General features: G+C 41.2%; 1 long non-coding RNA gene across 1 annotated transcript; it reads right to left on the bottom strand.

The window, feature by feature from the left end:
• Positions 1-1,229: 1,229 nt before the first annotated feature.
• LOC129048508 (uncharacterized) lies at positions 1,230-12,664 on the bottom strand. Its single transcript, XR_008510879.1, has 3 exons — positions 11,971-12,664; positions 6,792-6,970; positions 1,230-1,857 (listed from the first exon to the last, which is right to left on the bottom strand). It is a non-coding gene; the product is annotated as an uncharacterized LOC129048508 (long non-coding RNA).
• Between the last annotated feature and the right edge of the window lie 264 nt (positions 12,665-12,928).

Here is a 12,928-nt window from a genome sequence, read left to right as displayed (position 1 = left end):
CTTCATAACCCTAATCCATGGCCATTTTGCTAGGGTCTGCTTATCTCCTCCAGAATTCTCTATATCATGTCTTCTTTCTTTGAATTCCCACATCCCTGAAACTCCCTGTAGCTAGGCTCTCCTGGAAGAATCCCAAAACATTCATGAATATAATATTTGCAGAGAAGCACCTGCCCATAATAATTGCAATCCTTGACAAACCTGCTTGAAGCTTGTGTCATTCTTCTGCTCTGAGATCAATAGGAGTAGACACTTAAGCATTTTCCATGCACTTGTCAGTTAAGATGACCCAGAGACATACTCCAGCTTCAGAGCTGCCAGCCGTTCAGTGCAGCTATTACAATGTTGTGTTTGGATTAACCCTATTACAATGTTGTGTTTGGATTAACATTTTTTCCATAATATGTTCCATGTTAGACATGTCCATTGAAATTCTACACACATCAACCGGGTGCGGTGCCTCACGCCTGTAATCCCAGCACTTTGGGAGGCTGAGGTAGGCGGATCACTTGAGGTCAAGAGTTCCAGACCAGCCTGGACAACGTGGTGAAACCTCGTCTTTACTGAAAACAAAAAAACAAAACAAAAATTAGCCGGGCATGATGGTGCGTGCCTGTAATCCCAGCTACTCAGGAGGCTGAGGCAAGAGAATCACTTGAACCCAGGAGGCAGAGGTTACAGTGAGCTGAGATTGTGCCACTGCTCTCCAACCTGGGTGACAGAGCAAGACTCCTCTACACACACATACATATATACATATAATTCTGTCATCAAAGACCCCTGTTGGAAAGTTACAAAACCCTTTGGCAAAGGGTCAAAAAATGATGTAGTAAAAAGGGACGTTTTAAACTTTGGTTAGCTGATCATTTCACAGATGTATTTGACCATGGTTTTCCAAAATTCTATTGGAATGTGGCACTTTGGGAGCTACTGCGGTCAACCAGGTGTCAAACCTGTGCGCACCTGTTGCATTTTCTTCCCTGGCATTTATTTATTTATTTTTCTCCCCTTGGTTAAAGATTCCTGGGCTGGGTTCCACCCCTTCCTTTTTCTCGTTCCCCCTGGCGGGTTGTGTTCTGCTTTCATAGAGTGTAGATTGTCTCATTGTTAGATGATTCTTCTAACACGCTTCTATTTGTGAAAATTCTGTCTTTAATTTCACTCAGGACAGTGCCAGTGTACCGCTAATGTTAGGAACTCAACAAAATAACAGCTGATAAGAGCTGATTTGTTCATGCAACAGGTATTTATTATGTGACTACCCTGTTAGACGCTCTTTTTAGTATTCCTAACACATTAATGAGCAAAATGGACAAAGTCTCCTGCCCTTGTGAAATTTATGTTTTAGGAATGCAGCCAAGTAGTAAATACTGGACAGAATAGGTTAAGAAAAAAATTTACTCACAGAACGTTAAACCAATATTCTTTTTCTTATAATTCCTCTTTTCTTGGAAAGTACAACATAGATCCAAGTTATTTTTGACTAAGGGTCTAGACTTTCATTTTTAGACCTAGTAGACCATTATTCAGCACATCAAATCCATTTGTAGCTGTACTATCAGGACAACATAACAAGAAAACAAAAATGCTGATTATCTGTCATTTCTGTAGGGAATAAGTGGATGTAAAAATGAAAAGGAGGCAAGAAAAGGCAGCAAAAATCTGTAATGGGCAATGTGCTAATTGTAGGTGGATATTCAACCAAATTCAATGGCTGCATTAATTATATCTGAAGATGGCAGTGAAGATGCTTCTGCCAATCCATATTTCATTGCTTCTGATCTCCTTAAGGCTACCTGAGTTCCTGAGTTCTGGAGGTAGATTACATTTCTTGTTGGTTTCTTCTCCTTGACAACTCTGTTTAGTAAGAAAGGAAACAAAAAAAAATTCCTGCCACTTTGGAACTCATGATGGTTTACTCTACCACCCTCTTCCTCAGTCACTGTCATGCACCAACCCCTACTCTCTCTCTGTCATCTGAGACTCTCCCCATTGATTTGCAGTCATTCTTTTCCATCCAAACACCACAGCTATCCTGAGTGAATCCAACATGTGAATGGCCCTTCCAACATTCCAACTTCCTACTCGTAATAATTTAAATTTCCAATGGATTCCTCTTCTGTGCACTCACCCCAACTCAGTGATATGTGCTCTCTATCATCTGAAACTGCTCCACCTCTACAATCATTAATTCAAGCATTCTACTTCACATCTCAGGCTCCTCTTCTTCCAGCCTACTTGTTCAACTACTCCTGCAATGACTGTTCTTCAATCTCATCCATGTGAATCCAGTGAGAACTTCATTGTCTCCCAGTCAGGCTCACACCTGGAATCCCAGCACTTTGGGAAGGTAAGGCAAGCAGATTGCCTGAGCTCAAGAGTTTGAGACCAGCCTGGGCAAAATGGCGAGACCACATCTTCTTAAAAAAAAAAAAAAAAAAGAATTAAAAGTAAATAAATGCTATGGAGTGAGAGAACGTTTATCTCAGAATCCACTGAGAACTTTATTCTCTCACAGTCTAGCAGTTTTTCTTACTTCACCTCTTCTCATAACAATCTTGTAAATAAATTCCATGACTGACTTATGCCATTTATCTTGTAAGACTCTTAAGCCCTCTGCACTCTCACCTCTATATGGGCAGCTGAGCCATGCTGGAGAAGGTTGCAACAAATGGCAAATTAAATATCATTAAAATTCATGCTTCTTAAAACATGTCTCTCACATTGCTTAATAATTCTGTTACGTTTCTCTGATCAACTTGGTCCCTCAATCTGCAGCATTCATTATTTATACATATTTTTTATTGTTTTACTCACCATGTTGCTTAGGTTGGTCTCAAACTCCTGGGCTCAAGCAGTCTATTGTCTTGGCCTCCCCAAATGCTGGAATTCCAGGTGTGAGCCACCATGCCCAGCCGCATTTATTAAACATGGTCAGGCCTCTTCTTTTGTTCTCATTGACCTCTTATCTCATCCAGCTAATATTCTTTTTCTTTTTCACAGCCAAATTTCTTGAATCAAAACGTTTCCTGATTTGTTGCTTTCTCCACCCTTTTTTTTTTTTGAAACCTCCCACTAACTACTTATTCTACTCCAAACTGGCTCCTACATCCCTGCCAGTTCATCAATTAAAATAGCTCTCAGTGAGCTCTCAGTGATGACATCTGTGCATGACATTCATTGGGCAGTTTTTAATGTTTAACTTCCTAGTCTTTGCAGCAAACTTTAACTTACTTGATGATTCCACTATTCTTTCTTCTATAACAGTTTTATTAAAATATAATTCACCTATCATAAAATCGACCTGTTTAAAGTATAAAATACAATGGTCTTTAGCCTATCCAGAATTTTGCAAATATGACTACAATCAATTTTAGTACGTTTTTCACCATCCATACCCATTAGCAGTCTCTCCCCACTACTGTTGAGACTGTCAGCCCCACACAGCCATCAGCCTACTCTCTGTCTCTGTGGATTTACTTATCGTGAACATTTCACACAAATGAGTTAATAAGTGATCCTTGTGACTGGTTTCTTTCACTTAGTGTAATATTTTCAAGGTTTATCCATAGTGTTGCATGTGTTAGTACTTCATTCCTTATTGTCAAATAGTATTCCATTGTATTGTTATACCACATTTTATTTGTCCATTTATTCCTTGGTGAATATTTGTGTTGTTTCTACTTATTTGCTACTATGAATAATTCTGCCATGAATATTTGTTCACAAGTCTTTTTATGCACATGTGTTTTTATTTTTCTTGGGTACGTACCTAGGAGTGAAATTGTTAGTTCATATGGTAACTCTGTTTAACCATTTGAAGAACTGTACAATGTTTTCCAAAGTGGCTGCACTATTTTACACTTCCACGAGCAGTGTTTGTGGGTTCTGATTTCTCCACAGCCTTGCCTACACTTATTATTATCTGCCTTTTTGATTTGAGCCATCCTAGTACATGTGGAGTCATATCTTGTTTAGGTTTTGATTTGCATTTCCCTAATGACTAATGATGTTGGGCATCTTTTATGTGTTTATTGGCCATCTGTAAAACTTCTTTGACGAAATGTCTACTCAGATTGTTTATTCATTCTTAAATTGGGTCGTGTTTTTATTGTTAAGTTGTAGGAATTCTTTATGTAATCCATATACCTGTCCCTTATCAAAAATAAGATGTCCAACAAGAGATTTTTCCCATCCTCTGGGTTGCCTTTCATGTTCTTGGTGGTATCCTTTGAACTACAAAAGTGTTAATTCTGATGGCGTCCAACTTATCTATGTTTCTTTCATTGCATGTGCTTTTGGTGCCATATCTAGCAACCATTGCTTAATCTCAGAAAGATTTACTCTTATATTTTCTTCTAGGAGATTTACAGTGTTAGTGATATGGTTTGGCTGTGTCCCCACCCAAATCTCATCTTGAATTGTAGCTCCCATAGTTCCCATGTGTTGTGGGAGGGACCTGGTGGGAGATAACTGAATTATGGGGGTAGTTTCCCCCATACTGTTCTCATGGTAGTGAGTAAGTCTCATGAGAGCTGACAATTATATAAGGGTAAACTCCTTTCTCTTGGCTCTCATTTTCTCTCTTGCCTGCTGCCATGTAAGACATGCCTTTTGCCTTCCGCTATGATTAGGAGGCTTCCCTAGCCATGTGGAACTGTGAGTCCATTAAACCTCTTTTTCTTTATAAATTACCCAGTCTTGGTTATGTCTTTATCAGCAGTATGAAAACGGACTAATACAGTTAGCTCTGTCATTTAGATCTTTGAGTTAGTATTTGTATGTGATGTTGAGTAAGGGATGCCATGCGTCTGGAAACCACATCCTGTGTTTCCTCCTGACCGTCTATATGGTCCCTCTCAGCCTTTATATTTTACATTTTCCTGTGTTTAAATGTTGTATTTTCTCAAAGACAAGTCCTCACTTATCTTCTTTTCATGGATTCTCACTGAATATTGAGGATTGAGCATAAAAAAGACAGAACCTAAGTCCACGTAACACAACATTTGGCTCATCAAGTAGTTTTAAATCAGATTTTAAAAATGATGCCAAGCAACTCAGTGGTGTTCCTGCTTAAAGTTATAATGTTTGCTTTTCTGAAATAAGGTAATACATTTAAAATGTTGAAGCAGCTGTCTCCTAGTGACTGGGAGCTCTGAAAAATTAGTCCAGAATTTCACTTTGGACTTCTATTTTTCACGTTTTAGTTTTCAGGAAGTCAAGGAGAAAAAAATGGAGGAGAGAATATTCGATGAAGTCTTCCCCATCCGAGCCAGGTGCGGTGGCTCACACCTGTAATCCTAGCACTTGGGTAGGCTGAGGTGGGTAAATCACTTGAGCCGAGGGGTTTGAGACCAGCCTGGGCAGCATAGGGAAACCCCGTCTCTACAAAAAAAAAAATACAAAAATTAGCCAGGTGTGGCAGTGCGTGCCTGTGATCCTAGGTGCTTGGGAGGCTGAGGTGGGAGGGCAACTTGAGCTCGGGAGGTAGGGGCTATATTGAGCCATGATAGTGCCACTGCACTCCAGCCTGGGTGACAGAGTGAGACCTTGGATCAACAAACAAACAACAACATAAAAGAAAAAAATATTCCCCATCTGATACTGTTCAAGCAAAGGGAAAGAATAGAAGTGTGGCCAGGTGGTGACAGATCCAAGGAGCCAGGAAAGGACAGTCCCAGGAAGGGACAGTCCCAGGAGGAAATGAGTTCAGAATAGTGGGTGCAGAGAAGAAATCACAGAGACAGCTTCTACCCGGAAGGGAAGGAGAGTCTGTATACGTGCAAAGAGAATCTCCTGGAACTAGGAAGTGCTTTGAAGAAAAGAATGCATTTTACTTTGTGCCAGCCTCTAAGAGTCTTCTCAATGAAAGTCCTCAAAGAATAAGGGAATGACATTTGTGAAAAGCATTCTGAGGTTGCTCTGAAAAATATTGCCAGATAATTCCAAGATGCTACAAGTGATCATACTGACACAGTTTACAAAATAGAGCAAATGCCAAAGGATAAAGCTGCATGCACAAAAACAGCTTATTTGTGACCTCAGGATTACCATAAAATTCAGCTGCATTTCCAGACTGTCACCTTCAGGTGGGCAAAGGTGGTTACAAATCACTTTGCAAGTAGAATTTGTAGCTTCCAGGATAGATTAGAAGATCATTCTGTCATAGGGCACCTATTATCTAAGTCCGTGGAAATGCCACCTTCTCTCACCCTTATATTTTATAGACTTTATTTAAGTTTTTTTTTTTAAGCATAAGAGAAATTCTGTTCTTGTCATTGCAATTTGCTGGCTTTAGGGTAAGCAGCAACTGCTAGAGTGGCAGAAGATATGGAGGTGGAGATTGTGAACTTTGGGAATTAAAAAGGAGATCATGCAAATGGGTGCTTGAGGTATGCTTCTGATGGAGTGGAGTGAGAAGCCCCTGAGAGGGGCTGGCTGCTGGCTGGAGAGAAGGCAGAAACATCAGCAGGATCATGAGGCTTCGCGGCCAGGGCCTAACAGTCCACAAACTCATGATCAGGGACTGGCTGCAGGGCCCGGGGCCTCATGGCCTTGCTGCAGAGCAGGCAACAGCTTCCCGGTGCTTCCGTGGTTCCTACAACTCCCCTCCGTGGTCTCCCTAAAGTCCTCCCACACTCTCCAGCTGCTGCACTGACAACGCCGCACAGTTGCTCTTTCCTGAAGCCCAGAACCTTCCCCCACCACTGTCCCTTCCAACTCACCAGCAACACATCCTCTCCACATTACTTCTCACCCAGCCCCTATGACCCTCTTCCCTTATCTCTCACCTTTGTTCAACTCAGGGATCAACACTGCAAATGTTGCCTCTTCTTTTCCTTGAATTTGAGTCTCTGGACCAAGAGCCCATAGCATCTCTCTATGGGAGGCAGGAGAAGGCTAGAAGGGCAGCTGTCAGGAGCTCAGAGCTGCCTCGACCTTCACATCTCTCCCTTAGCAGCCCCTGCTTCTGAGAAAAAAGGTAGTTAAACAGGACTTAGGTGGTCCACATTCTTCTCTACATTGCCTGCTAACTGGCTTTGTGAGGGCAGAAAAGTCAGTAAGCTTATCTCCTTACTATTTACCTAGAAAATGCCCTAATTTTCTCTCTTTTTAAAAATTAAAAAAAAAAAAAACAAAAAACAAGCATTTTTGAGACAGAGCCTCACCCCAGGCTGGAGTGTAGTGGTGTGACTCTAGTTTACTACAGCCTCAACCTCCTGGGCTCAAGGGGTCCTCCTGCCTCAGTCTCGTGAGTAGCTGGGACTACAGGTGCATGCCACCATGCCTGACTAATTTTTAAATTTTTTTGTAGACACGACGGTCTCACTATATGTTGCCCAGGCTAGTCTCAAACTCTTGGCCTCAATCCATACTCCTGCCTCAGCCTCCCATAGTGCTGGGATTGCAGATGTGAGCCACTGCGCCCAGCCATCAATGGTTCCCCAGGCCCAAGTTCTCCTTCCTCCACCCTCCCAGCATTATCTTGCTACTCAAGTGGACGTGTTGCAGAATGGGTTCCTGCATTTGTGCTCACTAACCTCCCAGCTAGTTCACTCATCTCCCTCTTATTCCATGGGTGGATGTGTTAGTCTGTTCTCATGCTGCTAATAAAGACATACTTGAGACTTGGTAATTTATAAAGGAAAAAGGTGTGATTGACTCACAGTTCAGCATAGCTGAGGAGGCCTCAGGAAACTTAAAATCATAGCAGAAGGGGAAGCAAACATGCCCTTCTGGATGTGGTGGCAGCAAGGAAAAATGGTGAGCAAAAGGGGGAAAAGCCCCTTATAAAACCATCAGATCTCGTGATAACTCACTATCACGAGAACACCATTAGGATAATCACCCCATGATTAAATTACCTCCTAGCAGGTCCCTCCCACAACATGTGGGGATTATGGGAACTACAAGATGAGATTTGGCTGGGGACACAGCCAAACTGTATCAGTGGACTAATTTTTCTTTCTATTCCCTTCTCCCCTAGACCAGTCAGTCATTTTAGTAAGATTGTCTGACTACCCACTATGGGCTAGACCTAATTTCTGGGTACACATTCATGAGCAAAATAGTTATATTTTTTCTTTTCTTTTTTTTTTTTAAATTGAGACAGAGTCTTACTTTGTCATGTAGGCTGGAGTGCAGTGGCATGATCTCAACTCACTGCAACCTCCGTCTCCTGGGTTCAAGCAATTCTCCTGCCTCAGCCCCTGAGTAGCTGGGATTACAGGTATATGCCACGATGCGCGGGTAATTTTTGTAGTTTTAGTCGAGATGAGGTTTTGCCATGTTGGCCAGGCTGGTCTTGAACTCCTGACCTCAAGTGATCCGCCCGCCTTGGCCTCTCAAAGTGCTGGCATTACAGGTGTGAGCTGCCACGCCTGACCTAAAATAGTTATATTTTCTGTTCTCACACAGCTTATAGACCAAAGTGAGTAAGACAGATGAGAAACAAGAAAAAAAGGTGCAAAATGATAAAACACAATAGTATGACACATTAGAAATCTTTCCTTATTCTCATATCTTTCTCTGAAGATCAGGCTTGAAGTAAATTAGCCATAGACTTGAGACTCAGATAACTTTCGCTTCTTTAGATGCTCTAGTTGACCTTCTCATGGCTGTGGTGTTTGAAAGACTGTTCAAGATCAGAAACTGAAGACAAGGCTGAGCAGGATTGTGGACTTCTAGGTTTCTGGAATGTTGAAACCACATTATGTATAGGATATGGCTTAGAAATAGGTACAGGCTTACAATTCTGTGTATATATGTACATATACTTCAACATGCGTTAGTGAATAAGGCATTATGTTTTGTCTTCCTGGTGCATACTTTTTTTTTTTTTTTTTTTTTTTGGCAGAGTGTCACTCTGTCATCCTGGCTGGAGTGCAGTGGCACCATCATTTCTCACTGCAGCCTCGACCTCTCAGGCTCAAGTGATCCTCCCACCTTAGCCTCCTAAGTAGCTGGGACTACAGGAGCACACCACTAAGCCCGGTTAATTTTTTTAAATTTTTTTGTACAGGCAGGGTCTCACTATATTGCCTAGGCTGGTCTCAAACTCCTGGCTTTAAGCAATCCTCCTGCCTCAGCCTCCCAAAGTGCTGGGACTGCAGGCGGAGCCACCGCAACAAGGTATTGAAAAGTTGAGAGATAGGTTATCCATTGACAACTTAAGAGCCCTCAGTAAGTCTTAGTTAAGAAGAAGACAGAAAGTCAGGATCGGTTGGAATCAAAAAGTGAGAGACAAACAACACCCAAAGTCAGTTTGGGTTTACAGGCTCTTTGAATAGCTGGTTCTCACTCTTCAGTTATTCTGAATATCATAAAGTGTTGGCAAAGCCTGAGCTTGGTCTTGGTTCTGCTTTTGTGTTATCAATAGCATGCAGTTTTAGAGGAAGATTCCTGGGAAATGCCCTAGAAACTTGGGGGCCTCTTTGAGGCAGGCAAATTTCTGGAAATTAGCAAGTATAATTTTGTTTTGTTGTCCCAAGCTGTTGAGGCTGGAGATTTTTAGTGCAGAAATTATTTCCTTCTCCTCCTCCAAATCCCTGTACAGTATGTGTGGGACAGGCATCATTATCAGCTTCCCCTTGCATTTCACTGAGCATGGTTTAATAATTTCCCCAAGGTTACCACGTAGATGTGGAAGCTAAGCTTTCTTGTTTGACATGCCATATACTGCATGGTCATTCCAACTTTGGTAACGCCTTCCTAATAATTAAAAGGGTTTTAGGAAGGTGGACAGACCCCATGGAATTGAAGCTACAATATGCTTTTCCAAATTCTTCCACTGTGCTTTGCAATCAAATCAAGCTGCTGTTCATTTCGAGACGAAGGATGCAATGTTCTGGGATACAATGTTCTCGGTCCTGTTCCCGGTGGATGAGTCTCTTTGGATCACAAATAGTACAGCTGATGCTAATGGTTGCTTATCATCCTGCAGCTTCTCAAATAGGCTGCAAAGTTGGCAGGAGAGCCCTTGGGCATGGAAACATAGGTTCTCAGATTTTATTAAAGCATCAAGAGCATATACTGTCGTAACTTCAGACTTGTTCATATGTCTGAGCTCCTGAAAGTTATGGGATGTGCAACCCTATGAAATACCAGTATGTGCAGTTATGCCAAGTGGAGAAGTGGGACACAGAAATAGAATAATATAACATATGTGCTCTGTAAAATCATAGCCCACGTGTCCACGAAAATAAACAAGCTGAGCCCGGTCAGTTTTCATGTTTTTCATTAACTTTCACTCAGTTATTGAACGATTTAATTGCATTGTCACTTGTTATCAGATGAACAGTCATAAGCACCAAACACTAAAGAAAATGTATGGAAGAAGAACTTAAATGAGAGAATTCTATGCACAAATTTGTTACATCTTTTTCCTTAAGCGAATCAGGAGAAGACCATTGTTACCTGATCATTCTGGAAGAATGTCACATTATAGCTCTCAGAAGATGTATTTCGGGAACCATAGCTGTTGGGTCAAGTATAAATAAATGTGACCTCAAGGGTTTGTTGTAATATAAAGATGGGCCAGTTTGAACTTTTTCTTGTTTCTCTTAAGCTCTGAATGGTTTGCTAAAGTTCTAAATGGTTTGCTAATTGTGTTGATAACAAGAGCAAAAGGAAAAGTATTTTTTTTCCACTTTTTCCACGTGTTCTAAAAAAGGATAATTCTTAACCTGCTTGAGAGTCTCAATTTTCCAAGCACTTTAGGCAGCTACAGAGCTTGCCATTTGCAAGCTTGTCTGCCCAACATCTTACTTGCCTATTGCCAATCTTTGAAAAGACATTGATCTTTGAAAAGACATACTAAGTGTTCCCATCTTTTCTTTCTCTCCTCTTTCTCTAATTCCTTTCACCTCTTCCCTTAGAGAAATCACTGCTCAAGCCTTGGGGCTTCTCAGAAGACAGTATAAAGGCAACCTAGTTTTTTCAATTTTCTCAACACGTGTTGCAATTTAGATTTAAAACACAATTCATATTCATGTTACAACCTATCGATCTGGTAGCTGGAAAACATCCAAGGATGTACCGTCTAATTCATGCCAGTTATTAGATTGAGAACACTGTGAGGGCAGGCACCTGTGACTCACACATACTAGTTGTGGTGTCATTGTAAAATACTATTTTTTATTTATATATTTTTAAAAAATTGTGACCCATGTTTAAGATACAGTATTTCACTGTTGCAACTACACCTTCTTTTACTTTTTTATTTTATTTTATTTTTTGAGATGGGGTCTCACTCTGTTACCCAGGTTGGAGTGCAGTGATGTGATCTCATCTCACTGCAACCTCTGTCTCTTGGGCTCAAGCAGTCCTCCCTCCTCATCCTCCCAAGTAGCTGGGACCACAGACAGGTGCCATAACACCCAGCTAATTTTTTGAATTTTTTGTAGAGACAGAATTTTGCCATGTTGCCCAGGCTGGTCTCGAACTCCTGAGCTCAAGCAATCCACCCACCTCGGCCTCCCAAAGTGCTGGAATTATAGGTGTGAGCTACTGCGCCTGGACTAAAAATATTATTAATAAAAGAACAATAATGACAGCTGAAACTTACATAAGTACATGCTAGGCAGTCTTCTGAGCACTTGATACATCTTAACACTTGATTCTTACAGCAGCCAGTGAAGTCAGTACTAATATTGTTCCTATTTACAAATGAGAAAATCCGGACATTCACTAAGAGGTTGAGTGACTTTCTGAAGGTCAGGAAGACGGAAAGCTGGATTCTAGACCAGCTGTGTGGCTTCAGGCCCTGTGCCTTCACTGTCACAATCTCCATGCCTCTCAGTTCATGAAAATACAGCAGCACACTTTATGAGAAAATTTTATTTGATCTCAGCTCTTCCCCAACCCAGTACCCTATTTGCATGACATTTTTATAACTTTCCGAAAGCTTCTGCATATTTTACCTTATAATCAAGTTTTCAACAAATGACCGGGTTCTAAATTACGACATACCTTTCCATTTTTTCAAGAGCCATCCTTTGCATGACACATGAGTCAGGCCGGGTTTTTAGGTGTCTGATTTGGATGAGGTTAATGTCATTGACTGACGGGATGAAGGCTTTTTGACCAGTCTATTCGGGATGCGGACAGCACTGCTTGTAGATTTTCAAATGGGTTATTCTCCACCCTCCAAAGCTTTGGTGGCATTAAAAAAAAAAGGTAATCAGCTTTAATGAGCAATTTGTATGACTACTTACATCCCTTTTTATTTAATTTGATAACTGTACTACAAAGCTATTAGAGCTGATGCTTTATCAAAAAATACCACAGTACTGGACCTTAAAATCCCCAAACAAACAAAACCTCAATAATTCTTTGTTGCTTTAGAGACTTCTCTGATTTATTTCCCAATAATAATTAAAACTGTTGGAAAGCTCAAAAAATACTTAATGGGATTACAAATTTACTCTTCCTCTAATATGGATGTCCAAAGACGATATAGCTCCTAGATTTCTCTAGACCAGTTTCTCAACAAGCGTCTACGTCTTGAGTAAAGAGGAAACAAATCTTAGTTTAATCTGAATCAAAGCAAGACAAGATAATTTTATCTGTTTTGGGGGCTTTAATTCGATTCTTTGGACAACTGCTCTGTGTTTCACATTGCTCTACCTTCTCGCCCTCCTTTCCAAGATGGCAGCCAAAGCATGGGAGGGGCCACAGGCTTTCTGGAGTTGGGAGGGGAGTGTGTGGTGACCGATGTGAACGGAGCTCCACCGAAGCTTGCCTCAGCCAGTTCTGATCCTAGGGAACCTATTGATGTCTGTTGTTGACATCTATGGTGGATAAACCCATTCGTAGTCTATGCTTTTTTAGTGTCTCTGGACCCTGGAGGATCCGCCCTAATGACTTGGCTAGCTTCCCCTTAGCCTTCATGGGTTTTGAAGACTCCTCTGAGTCACTGCCACATCTG

This window comes from Pongo abelii, chromosome 8 (genome assembly GCF_028885655.2).
Source record: "Pongo abelii isolate AG06213 chromosome 8, NHGRI_mPonAbe1-v2.0_pri, whole genome shotgun sequence".
Classification (NCBI taxonomy): Eukaryota; Metazoa; Chordata; class Mammalia; order Primates; family Hominidae; genus Pongo; species Pongo abelii.
This window is presented reverse-complemented; position numbering and strand designations above follow the sequence as displayed.